We start from the raw sequence: 16,933 nt of genomic DNA, 5'->3' as shown, positions 1-16,933 counted from the left end.
TTGCGCAGGGGGCGACCGCGCAGAGGCTGGAAGGACAGGTGGTTGTCACGCTTGCCGGCTGCTGCGGCGACTGGCGCGCTGCACTCTATTCACTCACCTCGGAGGCGGCGCGCGCTGCAGGACGGAGGACGGAGGACGGGTCCTTTGCGGCCGCGAGCAGGGGGACGAGAGGGCACTGGCGAGGGGCGCGACGCGCGCGCCGTCTGCCGGCCGCCCTTGGAAGCGCCGCCAACTGGGCCACTGCCGCAACCGCGGGCCGGTTGTGGGCGCTGCTGGCAGGACAGCTGACGGACCACGGGCGGCTGCGGCAGAGGCGGAGGCGGAGGCAAGGTCCCCAGCAGTGTCATTCTTCATGCGCACAGTGCTAGCTGCGATGGAGCTACAACAATGGAAATATCACTGTTATTGATGGAACAACAACTTCAAAATTTCTACATCTGCATACACATACTCCGTAATCCACCATACGGTGCGTGGCGAAGGGTACCTCGTACCACAACTAGCATCTTCTCTCCCTGTTCCACTCCAAAACAGAACGGGGGGAAAATGACTGCCTATATGACTCTGTACGAGCCCTAATCTCTCTTACCTTATCTTTGTGGTCTTTCCGCGAAATGTAAGTTGACGGCAGTAAAATTTTCGTGCAGTCAGCCTCAAATGCTGGTTCTCTAAATTTCCTCAGTAGCGATTCACGAAAAGAACGCCTCCTTTCCTCTAGAGACTCCCACCCGAGTTCATGAAGCATTTCCGTAGCACTGGCGTGATGATCAAACCTACCAGTAACGAAATATTTTCGCATTCGGAAGAGAAAGTTGGTGACTAAAATTTCGTAAATAGATCTCGCCGCAACGAAAAACGTCGTTGCTTTAATGATTTCCATCCCAACTCGCGTATCATATCTGCCACACTCTCTCCCCTATTAAGTGATAATACAAAACGAGCTGCCCTTTTTTTGCACCCTTTCGATGTCCTCCGTCAATCCCACCTGGTAAGGATCCCACACCGCGCAGCAATTCAAAGAGAGGACGAACGAGTGTAGTTAAGATGTCTCTTTAGTAGACTTGTTGCATCTTCTAGTGTCCTGCCAATGAAACGCAACCTTTGGCTCGCCTTCGCCACAATATTATCTATGTGGTCTTTCCAACTGAAGTTGTTCGTAATTTTAACACCCAGGTACGTAGTTCAATTGACAGTCTTGAGAATTGTACTATTTATCGAGTAATCGAATTCCAACGGATTTCTTTTGGAACTCACGTGGATTACTTCACACTTTTCGTTATTTAGCGTCAACTGCCACCTGCCACACCATAAAGTAATCTCTTCTAAATCGCTTTGCAACTGATACTGGCCTTCGGATGACCTTACTAGACCTGATAGGGATCCCAAACGCTTGAGCAGTACTCAAGACATGACTGATACAGGGATTAGTGATCACAAGGTCATTGTAGCTAGGCTCAATACCATTTCTTCCAAATCCATCAGAAACAAACGCAAAATAATTTTATTTAAAAAATCGGATAAAGTGCCGCTAGAAGCCTTCCTAAAAGACAATTTCCATTCCTTCCGAACTGACTATGCGAATGTAGACGAGATGTGGCTCAAATTCAAAGATATAGTAGCAACAGCAATTGAGATATTCATACCTCATAAATTGGTAAGAGATGGAACGGATCCCCCGTGGTTCACAAAAAAGGTCCGAACGCTGTTGCAGAGGCAACGGAAAAAGCATGCGAAGTTCAGAAGAACGCGAAATCCCGAAGATGGGCTAAAATTTACAGACGCGCGAAATTTGGCACGTACTTCGATGCGAGATGCCTTTAATAGGTTCCACAACGAAACATTGTCTCGAAATTTGGTAGAAAATCCGAAGAAATTCTGGTCGTATGTAAAGTACACAAGCGGCAAGACGCAGTCAATACCTTCGCTGCGCAGTGCTGATGGTACTGTTATCGACGACTCTGCCGCTAAAGCGGAGTTATTGAACGCAGTTTTCCGAAATTCCTTCACCAGGGAAGACGAATGGAATATTCCAGAATTTGAAACACGAACATCTGCTAGCATGAGTCTCTTAGAAGTAGATACCTTAGGGGTTGCGAAGCAACTCAAATCGCTTGATACGGGCAAGTCTTCAGGTCCAGATTGTATACCGATTAGGTTCCTTTCAGATTACGCTGATACTATAGCTCCCTACTTAGCACTCATATACAACCGCTCGCTCACCGATAGATCTGTACCTACAGATTGGAAAATTGCGCAGGTCGCACCAGTGTTCAAGAAGGGTAGTAGGAGTAATCCATTTAACTACAGACCTGTATCATTGACGTCGGTTTGCAGTAGGGTTTTGGAGCATATACTGTATTCAAATATTATGAATCACCTCGAAGGGAACGATCTATTGACACGTTATCAGCATGGCTTCAGAAAACATCGCTCTTGTGGTACGCAGCTAGCTCTTTATTCGCACGAAGTAATGGCCGCTATCGACAGGGGATCTCAAGTTGATTCCGTATTTCTAGATTTCCGGAAAGCTTTTGACACCGTTCCTCACAAGCGACTTGCTATGGCGTATCGTCTCAGTTGTGCGACTGGATTCGTGATTTCCTGTCAGGAAGATCGCAGTTCGTAGTAATAGACGGCAAATCATCGAGTAAAACTGAAGTGATATCAGGTGTTCCCCAGGGAAGCGTCCTGGGACCTCTACTGTTCCTCATCTATATAAATGACCTGGGTGACAATCTGAGCAGTTCTCTTAGACTGTTCGCAGATGATGCTGTAATTTACCGTCTAGTAAGGTCATCCGAAGACCAGTATCAGCTGCAAAGCGATTTAGAAAAGATTGCTGTATGGTGTGTCAGGTGGCAGCTGACGCTAAATAACGAAAAGTGTGAGATGATCCACATGAGTTCCAAAAGAAATCCGTTGGAATTCGATTACTCGATAAATAGTACAATTCTCAAGGCTGTCAATTCAACTAAGTACCTGGGTGTTAAAATTACGAACAACTTCAGTTGGAAGGACCACATAGATAATATTGTCGGGAAGGCGAGCCAAAGGTTGCGTTTCATTGGCAGGACACTTAGAAGATGCAACAAGTCCACTAAAGAGACAGCTTACACTACACTCGTTCGTCCTCTGTTAGAATATTGCTGCGCGGTGTGGGATCCTTACCAGGTGGGATTGACGGAGGACATCGAAAGGGTGCAAAAAAGGGCAGCTCGTTTTGTATTATCGCGTTATAGGGGAGAGAGTGTGGCAGATATGATACACGAGTTGGGATGGAAGTCATTACAGCATAGACGTTTTTCGTCGCGGCGAGACCTTTTTACGAAATTTCAGTCACCAACTTTCTCTTCCGAATGCGAAAATATTTTGTTGAGCCCAACCTACATAGGTAGGAATGATCATCAAAATAAAATAAGAGAAATCAGAGCTCGAACAGAAAGGTTTAGGTGTTCGTTTTTCCCGCTCGCTGTTCGGGAGTGGAATTGTAGAGAGATAGTATGATTGTGGTTCGATGAACCCTCTGCCAAGCACTTAAATGTGAATTGCAGAGTAGTCATGTAGATTTAGAATAGGTCGCACCAGCGTTCTATAAGCGGTCTCCTTTACATGGTAGTTCCTTCCCGCAGATCCGAAGGGGAGACTAATCCAGAATCATTTGCCAGTGGGGGAATTTCCATGACAGTTTTTTAGTTACAGGTCACATGTCCTTTGGACACGTACTATGTCCTGAGGATACATATACAGGGTGGTCCATTGATCGTGACCGGGCCAAATATCTCACGAAATAAGCGTCAAACGAAAAAACTACAAAGAACGAAACTTATCTAGCTTGCAGGGGAAACCAGATGGCGCTATGGTTGGCCCGTTAAATGGCGCTGCCATCGGTCAAACGGATATCAACTGCGTTTTTTAAAATAGGAACCCCCATTTTTAATTACATATTCGTGTAGTACGTAAAGAAATATGAATGTTTAAGTTGGACCACTTTTTTCGCTTTGTGATAGATGGCGCTGTAATAGTCACAAACATATGGCTCACAATTTTAGACGAACAGTTGGTAACAGGCAGATTTTTTAAATTAAAATACAGAACGTAGGTATGTTTGAACATTTCATTTCGGTTGTTCCAATGTGATACATGTACCTTTGTGAACGTATCATGTCTGAGAACGCATGCTGTTACAGCGTGATTACCTGTAAATACCACAGTAATGCAATAAATGCTCAAAATGATGTCCGTGAACCTCAATGCATTTGGCAATACGCTTAAAGATATTGCTCGCAACAGCGAGTAGTTTACCTTCCGTAATGTTCGCACATCATTTCATTCCTGAAGGATTTATGTTGCTGTAATCTTCTTTCCCCCGAGTATTTTTGCAGTTCATTCTTTCATCGATCAATTGAAGTATTCCCACCCAAGATTTCTTCGCAGTTACCTCCTTTATCTTTAATGCAGTGGTTCACGTTGCCTTCTGCATCCTGATGCCGTTGTTCATTGTTGATTCTTCCGCCTTTTAGAGGCAGTTTCCCACCCCAAGGGCAAGAGAATTCCCTGAACCTCTCTCCACTTCTCAACAAGGCAGTTGGCAGAATAATGGCTGGATTCGAATGCAGGCCGTTTCGATTACTGGTCAAAGAGGCTACCTTATCTTTCTCATCATGGTTCTTGTTATTTGGTCTGGGCGGACGTCACATGATAGTCACATGTTCATTATTGAATAATTCACTCAGCGTTTTAATTACAGAGGTGCGCCAGCCCTCTGACCGAACACTCTGAGCTACCGTATACCACCGTTGCACAGCATTTTCACAAAAAATGGCTCTGAGCATTATCGGCCTTAACATCTGAGGTCATCAGTCCCCTAGAACTTAGAACCAATTAAACCTAACTAACCTAACGACATCACACACATCCATTCCTGAGGAAGGATTCGAACCTGCGACCATAGCGGTCGCGCGGTTCCAGACTGAAGCGCCTAGAACCGCTCGGCCACAACGAGCGGCACCATTTTCACCTTACAAAAAACAATTTTGATCTTCACTGGCACACACCTCAATTCGGTATCAGTTCCGAGAAAGCCAGTTGTGTTGACTCTCAAATCTGTTTTTCCTTTCGCCGCTCTTCTTCTTACAACCGAAAATACTAGATGATTTGTGTTTGTAAAAGATTTCACTAACGTTGTACCTTCAGTTCGCCATATTTTCCCCCTTTTAGCAACCAATATCAAAACAATATAAAATGCGTTACCCACCTAACAGCAATATAATATGTACAAATCTCACACTAGTAATACCCTCGCACCTAAGATTTACTTGCGTCAATTATTCGCACTGATTTTCATAATACACGCGCAGGCGCGCCTCTCACTTGTAATGTTTTGTTGCTGATGTGTAACAGGTCTGAGCCAGAGTACTGCCTGGCTGTATGCAGCGCTCATCTCTATGTAGCTGTACACGGAACGACTCATGGAGATCGAAGTCTTTGCCTTTGGAGAGCTAGTCAGAGGCCAAGATGCTAAAACTGGGTATGAGACAGCGTAGTCACGGAGGAAGGCTCTCACGGACCGGCTTTTGTATCTTGTCGACGCTCTGGTCCTAGCTTTCGGACGGACGATACAGATTTGCTATTTCAGAATGGTGTTTCGTATAATAGAGTGAGTTCGCTCCATGCTTTTAGCTTAATCTGTACATTTCATGCACATCACTTTCGCTTCTTGCAGATCGTGTTACTGCGAGTCATGTCTATACACCGTATATTCTTGTGACGTGTGTCCGTGCAGATTGTAGCGAAAATCAGCATTTCTTTGTGATTAGATCAGAAACGTTTGGCCCAGACGGTGGTGCTATCCATTTGACATTATGAACACTTATGGTAACTAAACTATCTTCACCTCTGACGAAATGCATCTCGGGTGAACAGCCTGGTACGAGTGTGCATAGAACACAATATTTCGGCAATCGACCACGTTGCCATCATCAGGTGCGCTGATGTACAGTACATCAGTGCACATGATAATGGCAACGTGGTCGATTGCCGAAATATTGTGCCCTATGCACACTCGTACCAGGCTGTTCACCCGAGAAGCATTTCGTCATAAAATACGCCTGGACAAACATCAATATTTCCCTTTTTCGTAGCACACAGGATACAAACGGACACAGGGAGGTCACTCTGAACTGCGGATGGCAGCAGTTATCAATGATGCACAAACTAGTAATCATAGAAAGCAAAATTGTAACCAATTCATATTAATAACAGCTACAATCCCTATCATTACGTGACTCAGTACTGGGATGTTACTGCAGAAAATACTGAACTAAAGTTGAACATGGAGGGGCTTCTGACTTAACTTACATATAAATGCCACAGATAAAAATAAATAATACCACAATTACACTGTTTATACTCCCATTTATAGAAATATATCAAATTTAATTAGTAGTAATAATATTCCATTTATTTTTCTAGTATGAGAAGAATATGGTTGCGACCCATAAACTTATATTCTATCACCAGTCAAACTCTATGATTATTTCAGTAGCAAAATTCAATACAGCTAAATTGAACTCATAGCTTCACTTGGAATAGTTTATGGTTTTACTCTTTTCAAGGCAAATTATGCTCGATTAACTTAAAAATTCGTTCATGATGGTAATAAAAGCTAAAATTAAATTCCAAATGAGTATAACTTATTTGCCTTTTTTCATTGATTGTGAAACAGATGTTGTAAACTGTATTTTTGCAGAACCATACTTTTCAATAAATTGAGATAACTTCAGCAACCTTCTAACTAACTTCAACTCTTACAAATCCTTGCACATTTAACAAACATAAGTATATCACTAGTTCATTTGAAACAGGGTACTCGGTTTTCTGAACGTTTATGAGGGTATCCTGCATGGGTTCAAGATCAGGACAATATTATAGGTAGTAGGTAGTATGTACGTAATGGTAACAGTATATTTGATGATCAATAAACGCAGTTGAATAGTTCTGAGTATTATTTTATAAGATATCGTGCTCCGTTATCTCTACCCTCTTCCACACAACCAATAGGACTGTTCTCCTTCCCTCCCCCCCCCCCCCCCTACCCACTCCCTTCTTAGATCCTTACGCCTCCACACTGACGTCGTACTCATTGTAAACTGCAAAAGGCAAAAGCTTTTCTGTTCATGTTTCACCAACTTCGCTAAAAGTGTTTCAAAGCCAAGGTTTGTCGAAAGACTTCACGTGCATTTGCGCAAATGAAATGACTTCCTTGTTATATATCTCTAGCTCTGAGATATTATAGTGTGCTTCTAACATTCTGCGTGGTGTCTGTTTGTTCTATATCGTGTCTCCCTACCACTTTCGCGCAACGACGTTCTGAGCATGTTTCTTAGGGAATTGACTAGTTTGAACCTGGGACCTGTTGCTGGTAAGGAGATGCCAGACCACACATGACATGTAGAATTCAGGAGAGTTCAGTGCGACTAGCGATGATATAACCAAATACTTAATGATTTCAGCGTCAGCTCCACTGCACTCCCTGTAAAAGAATCTCAATACTAACTAAATTTAGGGGAAGGGGTTCAAGGCTTTCCTATTGTTAGTTAGCTGGTAAAATAACGTCGAAAAAGCAGTTAAGTTTACCATTGAAAATTTTATTCTACTCACAAAACATTGTTTATAAATTGCACTATTGATAGAAGGAAATGTTTTAATACAGGATGATAACAACCAACTGCGTTCAACAAAAATGTGAACGAATATTCCCTGAGTGGGTTTCCAAGTTCTACAACAGATCGAAGGATGACCTATGCCGTATCACATCTATAATCTAGGTTTAAATTAAGTTTCACAAGAGAGAAAACTATCAAAATGCTTTACAGTGACCCTCAGTTATCTTTAATTACTTATCCAACTTGTCGTAAATTACAGTGGCTGATGTGGCTTCTCAATAACTATATAACAGAAAAATCATCAGGTTTCAGATTTTTACTTCAAGTGGCAAATGTGAACACCATGAGCTTTAATTGACGATCGACACTAGTATTACGCAAAAAGAGGGTGTAACAGATGACACTTCTACAGTTCTGAGTGAAGCGTTATGCGCTGTTATGTGGCATTGCGTGTGTTCATTAACTTGTCGGTGTTCGTCAGGGGGCGGCGGGCAGCACAGCTCCGTTCACCTTGCCGTCTCGGAAGCAACTCTCTCCTAACTTCTCCTTACTACAATTTACCGAAGTTGGTTTAAAAAAACTATCTGGTTGTGTTTTCATCTGACCAATCAGGGTCTCAATGTTAACCTTAAGCTCCGCCTACAAAAATTTTGTCTATTGAATGAGAAACGTTATACTTTTTGTGGTGGGGCAATGTTTTTAAAGTTGGCAACGTAATAGAGACGCGAAAAAGTCTCACGCTAAAACATGCAGCTGGTGTGGTCCTTTTAGCGTTATCATAAGATCTATACTGTTCTTCTTGAGGGCTCTATCTTTTAACATGGGTTGGGGGGTGGTCCTGACGTAACAGAGGCTCGAAAAAGTCTCATGCTAAAACTTGTGGCTGGGCTGGGGTAGCCCTTTTTGTGTTTTCGTAAGATCTATACTGTTCTTCTGGAGGGCTCTATCCTTTAACATGGGCTGGGGGGGGGGGGGGGTGGTCCTAGCGGTTAGCTGGAAACGTGGGTGTCTGTTCCTTATCGTAGGGCCTTCCAGCTTAATACAGTTCTGCTCTCAGCTTCTGTTCTCGTTTCTCACCTCGGAACTGCGTCTGTCTCACTGTGGTAAGGTATGACATGCATTTAGGCATTCTTGTGTTAGTCTATGGTATTCCATTTTGCTCACTCGTCACTCATATTACTTTGGTTAATTTAATGTCACGATTTATTCGGTGCTATGTGACATACTACTGGATTTGCTTATCATGTCAGGGTTTTCATGGAAGGTGTTGGATTTGCCTGACACCTTACCTATCACCACCCTTCGAACTTAATTTTTGTACTGAAGTTAGGCAATGATTGAACCGTTGTCTAAGTCAGTGAGAAATTATTCTGTTGTCTAAATTTTATTGCATACTGTTCAGCCATGTTATTCTGTTCTGTGCTAGTTTGTATTACTAATTTATATTTTTATATTCTTCCACATTATTATCAAAAATATGTTTATATTGACAAGGGAAGTAAAATATAGTTATCCTTTTATTTTTATGAGTAGAAAATAAGTGGCATATAGTTTTTGTGTTTATTATGCCTTACTTTTGTTTTTTATATACTGTCCATTTTAGAACTAATGAACTCTTTTTATCGTTAGTCTATTTTTTACTTAAGTCCATAGTCAATGACTGTTATTTTGTAGTTTATTAGCAGTCTGGTGTGCTTAACTTATTTAGTTTTTCATGCGTTTCTTTTGCACAATTCCTACATCACATAATTTGATTTCACACATTCACACAATCCTATGAATGTTTTAGCATGAGGGTGGCGAATGTTTTTGCATGAAGGTGATGGACTTGAGCGAGATATGTGGGCAAGTATTTGATGTACAGCTTCGTTCGTCGTTCCTTGTTGGCTTTGCAAGTGTGTGTTGCTGTTGTGGAGGTCCCATAATGGAATGAAGCTGTGAGTGTAGAATCTCATGGTTTACTGGCTTTGTATGCGTGAAAGTCATCGTCATGTGTCGCTGAAAGCGGTCGTTTTTCATTGTAATACTTCGCAGACGACTAGTTTACAATAGGATAGGGATTTGGGAAGGTGTGTCGACTATTCTTCAAACATCTTCTTTCTTCGTCTCAATCTTGTGAATCTTCAACTTCTGTTCTTCCTGCTTTTTCTCTGCTTCTTACTTGCTTCTTGGTTCTGCTGTGGGCAGGATATGGAAATATTTATTGATAACTAGTCGCTTTGAAGGTCTTCTCTTAGTAACAGTTTGATAAATTATTTGGGCATGTCATTTTAACTTTGTGGAAGTTTTCTTCAGTTTCGTGCATCAGCGTGCTGTTTAATAGCAGTAGTGTGACTTATACACTTTTTTTGCCAGTATTGGCTTGCCCAAGCGGTCTTCTTGTCAGGCCATTTTTTGCTTGGTCTGCTGAGTAGGGGTGTTCCGAGACCCTTCTGATGTTCGGTGTCCTGTCGTGTCTCTGCAGGGTTCCGCCACTGTGTAGTTCCATGTTCTGTCCCAGCAGTGTTCCGCCACCCTGTGGTTCAGCTTGGCACAGATTTATCTACTGCCCACTTCGGCTACAAGGGCCTTCTGTTGGTCTCGCTGTCCTTTCCCTTCTCTCTATACTTCTGACTAGTAGGAATCATGTCTTGTTAATTAGGTCCTTTTCTTTCTTGATAGTTCTCATGTTGCAACTTGTAGGTCATTGCATCGGGTCTTTGTTGGAGTTTTCACAATGGTTCTAACATATGTCTAGTATCTACATTGTTTTACGCCTTCTTAAAAATTTACAAATTTCGGCGCCCTTTCCATGTTACAATTCTAAGATATTTTGAGTGTTAACGTCTACAAGAAACCTCAAATTCGTTTTTTATTTTTTGTGTAGTGTCATGGTGTATAGCATTTTAGTATTTCATGCTGTAAGACTATCTATGCTTTATCCCTTCACCTTAATCTATGGTACTATTGGTGTTATTTTTGTTTTGTTTTTATTGAAACTGCTTTTATTTTTCCCACCTTCCTCTCTACTCATTCTTCTTTCTCTTGACGATCTTATCTGCAACATAATCTTGTGCTGATTATTTACCAGTAATAAAATTAATCTTCAAACTTGTGCTTAAAGTGTTCAATACTGCGAGTCTTAGGTAAAAATACCTCTGCTATATCTCGTAAAATACCCTCTAATTCTCTTTTACTGTATTCTGAAATACCTCGAACTTCTTGTAGTTTTTTGTCGATTTCTTTATGGACTTCTAACATGAGTTGAGGAGATTCCCCCTTATGTGCATACCATTCTAATTCTTCATCCTCTTTCTCTCGTGTCATTCTTAATTGTTTGTTTATAACTGGTATTTCTTCTAATTTTAGCTTTTGCTCAAAGAGAAGTGTGACATTTCCAAATGTTTCGCTGCCTTTCCCCATATCTATTATCGCTCGTCTCTCATTTAAAAAATCTGCACCTATAATCAAATTTACAGTTAGTTTAGGTATAATCACGAAGTTGGCTTCGGTCTTTTGACCTTGACAAGAAAGAGTTAACCTTGTTTGTCTTGTAACGTCCGCAGCATTGTTTCTAATAGGACCTCTTATTTTAATCTTACGTGTTTTCAGAACTGGGAATTCCTCATTGGCATTACACAGCATGAATAAATTTTCTGAGATCGGCGTCTGTTCACTTCCGCTATCAATTACAATATTGACTGGGATTTGCTCTACCATGGCCTTCACAATTGGTTGAATTGAAAGGGTTGCTTCTGTTCTTCTTCTTCTTGCATCAACGAATCCTCTACTGAATCATACATGAGTCTTTTTAGGAATTTCCCTTGTGAATTCGAACTTTCTGTAGGATTAGCTTCGACTGCTACTTCTCTCTCTTTTATTTCCTCTTCTCTGTTTCTTCCTTCATTTCCGCTTTCTTCTACATCTTCTACTTTTTCCTCATTCTCGTCTATCTTCTCCTTCTTCGTCGCTACTTCCATATAATCGCATCTAAATGCTCTAATTATCGCTTCATAACTTCCTTCATTATATACGTTGGGTTGTGTGCCCACTCGTAACTTATTTTCAACTTCTGTCGACTGCGCATTATCCTCATTGTATTCGCTTTCCCTGGTTTCCATCTCAAATAGCTCTGCAATACTCATTACTTCGTCCTTTCCTCCTACATTCGTTGTGCATGCCTCTGGTAATTCATCTTCCTCGTCAGTTCTCCCAATTAATTTTGTCCCAACACGATATTATCATTTTTCTGTCTTCGTTTTCATCTGGTCCCTGCGGATTTGTTTCTTCCTTCTTCTCTTCTCGTGATAAGATTTTTACTTCTCTGTTCAAGGTGCTGCAATTGTCCTGGGTCGGTGCATCATTCTCTTTGGTATGGGCGCTTAGCTGTCAATTCAAGCGTTTAACGGGGTTTGGTGGTCTTACCTCCACCTCTTCTATCTGTATTCGTTTTTCTTGTTCAGCTTGTTGATAGTGGTTTGTTTGTTGATAATTTGTCGGTCTATTGGTTCTCCAGTACCCGTTCCAGTTGTCATTATTCCCTCTGTAATAGTTGTTGCCGTTCCTGGGTGAATTATAGTTATTGCCATATTCTCTTCTAAATCCATAACCGGATCTTTGTTGAAATGTACTGTCGTTTCTTGGTGTGAAGTTATCAAGTGGTTTGTAATTATTGTTTCTTCGTACCATGTCTTGTGGATTCCACTGCTTTTTACTTTTGTTTTCACGTGCGCTTCGTCTTTTTCTTGCGTCATCTTCCGAAAATATGAACTCTAGTTCCCTTAGAATACCTTTAAATGCTTCGACGTCGTTGCCTCCGCGACCTAGTAATGATTTCTGGTATTTCAATGGTAGCTTCATCGCGCATAATTTAATCAACTCTCCGTCACTGTATGGTACATCTAAGCATTGATTTTTCTTTGCCATTAATTCGAAAAATTTCATGGGATTCTTCTCTCCTGAATTTTCAAAATATGGGTTCTGTTCTGTGCTTCGCTGGACCAATATTGTGAGAGAAACTTCTCTCTGAAATTTTAGTACGATCGGCATGTCGCTGCAACATTCTTCATGGTCTCTGCGACTGTTCCTGACATATGTGCACATATTAAGCATAATATGTGTGCTAGCGTCCAGTGTTCTGGTAATCCTACTCGGAATTGATCAATAAAAGTTCGTGAATGTAACTAGTTTCCTTCTCGAAAGTGTTGAAATTTTCTTACTGTGAGGAAATGATCGTTGTCGTACTTCGTCATAGTTCCATATGAAAGTCACGATTCTTCACCACTTTTGTTTCTGATCATTTCTCCCGTCGTTCTTTCCGGTTGAGGTAGATCCATTGGATATTGTCCACTGTAACCTTCGCCTACCCTTGCGTAGTATCGTTGGAGTGGTATGCAATAATTTTCTTCCATCGGTTGTGAACGTGTAGCTGAATGCGTTGCACTGTACCCTGTGGCTTTCCATTGTCAGGTATTGGTTGGGTATCTTGTCTGGCTAACCTTGCTGCTTCATTGCACGATCCAAACTGTCTTGAAACATACATTTGTGGTTCCGCATGTGTTTGTGATGACGTTTGTCCATCAAGAATTTCGAAACGTGTTTGTTGCTGTGCAGGCTGTCTGATTTCACGTATGTTACTTTCCGCCTGTGATTGGAATCGCAGATGCGTAATATCTTCGTTAATTGCTTGTTTCTCTGGTGCTGTTACAGATACGGATGTGGCTGCAGACTCTGTGTTTGTTCGATCCTGTTCACTACGCTCTTCAATGGTTTGCAACAACTCTGTTCCCAATTTCTGAAATTGTACCTTCGTTTGCGCTTCTGTTTTGACTATGCGGTTATCATATCTTTTCAGCGCTGCTTTTGTGATAAGTTTGTGTAACACACTGTTTTCAACAAATTCACACGCTGTACCTGCTGCTCGTCTATTAATTACGTTTATCTGTTTCTCTAGTTTCTTGACTTCTCCCTGGGTGTTGTTACATAATGTTTTGATCTCGTCCTGAGTGTCATTACGCAATGTTTGTACGTCCACTTGTAACTTGTCACTGTCTGTTTTCAATTGATTGTGACCTGTTATTAAGTTTCCTATCACTTCTCGAGATTCTTTTCCCTCGTCTTCAATATGACTTAAGTGTAACTGAATTTTTTTGTTTTGTCCTTTTATCGCACGCATTTGTCTAGTGGTTTCTGCATTCTGAATTTGAATTAGGTTCGCTATGTCTTTATTTTGCCTTGTCATGGTTTCCGTAATTTGTTGTAATAATTCTGCCAGATTGGTGGGTCCTATTGCGTTCTGTTCCGACGTCCTATGCTCTGTGTTTTCGCCCAAGTGTTGGTTCGCAACCGATTGCATTGAAATGTGCTGTGTCACGTTTCTGCTCGCATTCCTTGTATTCTGTGGTGAGGGAGCTCTGATTACTTGCACTATGGGTTCTATGTATTCAAGACGCAAGTTAGAATCCTCATCGGCTGTCTCTCTACTTTCCTGCTCCTCTGTCGTATGCTGAATTACGTTTTCTATGACTTGACGTACATTATCCTCGTTATGGTGCGTTACGTGTCCTATTTCTCGCAATACTGCATCGTCTGCTGTACTGTCCTCTATTCTCTGTCCATCATTCTGTTGGGTCTCTACCTCAATTCGGTCAAGGTCTCGATCTGCCATTTCTAATCTTTCCGAATCCCTTCTTTTCTGTTTTAAAAGCAATTCACGCGCCTTACTTCGAGTCAACATGCGCTCATACGATCTCACGCGTTTCATAAACTTTTTGTTCACATGACTTGACACGTCTTATACCCAAGACTGAAAATGCATTCACTTACTTGTTGAGTCAGAACCAACGTGTCAACGATGTATCCGCCACCTGTTCGCTTGCATTGAGGAGAAAACTTAATTCTGACAATTTTCAAAATTCATAACTTAATTATGCTATTGTCTCTGCTAGAATGTCTCACTATCTATCGCTGAAGCTACTGTTTTCAACTATGTATGCCTTTCAAAAAAATTTCTTTTTTTACGAAAAATTTTTAACAGGATATTTTTCTGACCTAGTTAGGCATGTGATCGACATTCAATCATGGTATTTTACTATCCTGGCAGGGTCGCCATTTGCACTATTGATAAAAGGAAGTATTTTAATACAGGATGATAAAAACCAACTGCGTTCAACAAAAATGTGAACGAATATTCCCTGAGTGGGTTTCCAAGTTCTACAATGGATCGAACGATGACCTATGCCATATCACATCTATAATCTAGGTTTAAATTAAGTTTCACAAGAAAGAAAACTATCAAAATGCTTTACAGTGACCCTCAGTTATCTTTAATTACTTATCCAACTTGTCGTAAATTACAGTGGCTGATGTGGCTTCTCAATAACCATATAAGAGAAAAATCATCACGTTTCAAATTTTTACTTCAAGTGGCAAATGTGGACACCATAAGCTTTAATTGACGATCGACACTAGTATTACGCAAAAAGGGGATGTAACAGATGAGACTTCTGCAGTTGTGAGTGAAGCTTTATGCGCTGTTATGCAGCATCGCGTGTATTCATTACCTTGTCGGTGTTCGTCAGGGGTGCGGCGTGCAGCACAGCTCCGCTCACCTTGCCGTCTCAGAAGCAACTCTCTCCTAACTTCTCCTTACTACAATTTACCGAAGTTGGTTTAAGAAAACTATCTGTTTGTGTTTTCATCTGACCAATCAGGGTCTCACTGTTAACCTTAAGCTCCGCCTACAAAAATTTTGTCTATTGAATGAGAAACGTTATACTTTTCGTAGTGGGGCAATGTTTTTAAAGTTTGCAATGTAGCAGAGACGTGAAAAAGTCTCACGCTAAAACTTGTAGCTGGTGTGGTCCTTTTAGCGTTATCATAAGATCTATACTGTTCTTCTGGTGGGCTCTATCTTTTAACATGGGCTGGGGGGTGGTCCTGGCGATTAGCTGGAACCGTGGGTGCCCGTCCCTTATCGTAGGGCCTTCCAGCTTAACACGGTTCTGCTCTCGGCTTCTGTTCTCGTTTCTCCCCTTGGAACTGCGTCTGTCTCACGATGGGAAGGTGTGACATGCATTTAGGCATTCTTCTGTTAGTCTGTGGTATTCCATTTTGCTCACTCGTTACTCGTATTGCTTTGTATAATTTAATGTTACAATTTATTCGGAGCTATGTGACATACTACTGGATTTGCTTATCATGTCAGGGTTTTCATGGAAGGTGTTGGATTTGCCTGACACCTTACAACCTAAATTTGTGAAGCAGGGAAGACTTTGGTATCTTGGAACACCATTTAGCGTTTCTAGCCAGTTCGGTATTAGAAGTTTTATATATTTTGTTATTCCATTTTAAAATAATAGCATCAACTTTATAAGTGCTGCAGACTTCTTCTGAAATTATGAAAATTCCTCTGGAAAAGTTAGGTTTTTCCAAATCTGAAATACTGTTTTAAGGTCCAATCTACCTGGGAACAAATACCTTTTAAAAATGTTGCACTCGAGAAAACTCTTGTCAATATTGTATTTAATAGTCTTTGTGTTACATTATTAGAAACTTTTAGCAACTAATGAAGATTTTGTTTTCAGGACAGGGAAAATTTTCAAGACATTGAACAAACTCCGTTCAACAGACGTTCCGTTACAAGGTACAATGAAGTATAGCTTTACCGTCCACACATTGTGTATACATTATATATACAGAATTTTACTAACCGGTAAAAGTCTTTAATCAAGAAATAAGAATATTCTCAAAATAGTTTTAATACATTTTATAGCACTGAAGTATTATTAACTCACAATATTTACAAACGTTTGACAAAACACATCATCATCATCATCTCTCACAGCAACAAAAACTTTAGAGAATGCCGCAACCTGCTTATGACGGTCTTTAGTACTCATTCCTTCAGGTGATTGTAAAATCTGTCACTAGATTAAAACGCCGTCTGGGAAACTTCATATTTCCTATGTACACTATCTTCCAGGTATTAGTATAGCCCTCTCCTGTGCAGTAAAAAAATTAACAGTGTTATTCTTTTGGAAATATCCAGTATTGTAAAGCATATAATTTTTTGTTGATCATCGCACTGATCGTCATCGCAAGCCATTCAGCATACGCTGCGTCTCCCAAACGTCTCCACACATTACGAGGAGTCGCAAGAAACGACATGTTGTTCTGCTTCCACTTTAAACCGTAGGTCCCCTTTTCCTAGTTAGTAACTGGGGCAGGTTGGGGAGATGCAAGGCGCCGAAGCGCCGTCTAATTGGAAGACTTGCCCCAGGACAGCAAGC

The 16,933-nt window shown here is 41.1% G+C and overlaps 1 protein-coding gene across 1 annotated transcript in view; it reads right to left on the bottom strand.

The window, feature by feature from the left end:
* LOC126283788 (scoloptoxin SSD14-like) overlaps positions 1–258 on the bottom strand; it is a 506,030-nt gene extending 505,772 nt beyond the window's left edge. Inside the window, exon 1 of the mRNA XM_049982303.1 lies at positions 98–258. The gene's annotated coding sequence lies outside the window, so the exon portion shown is untranslated. The remainder of the gene's footprint in view (positions 1–97) is intronic.
* Between the last annotated feature and the right edge of the window lie 16,675 nt (positions 259–16,933).

This window comes from Schistocerca gregaria, chromosome 1, assembly GCF_023897955.1.
Source record: "Schistocerca gregaria isolate iqSchGreg1 chromosome 1, iqSchGreg1.2, whole genome shotgun sequence".
NCBI classification, from domain to species: domain Eukaryota; kingdom Metazoa; phylum Arthropoda; class Insecta; order Orthoptera; family Acrididae; genus Schistocerca; species Schistocerca gregaria.
Note: the sequence above shows the minus strand (reverse complement) of the source record. Positions and strands in the feature narration are given on the sequence as shown.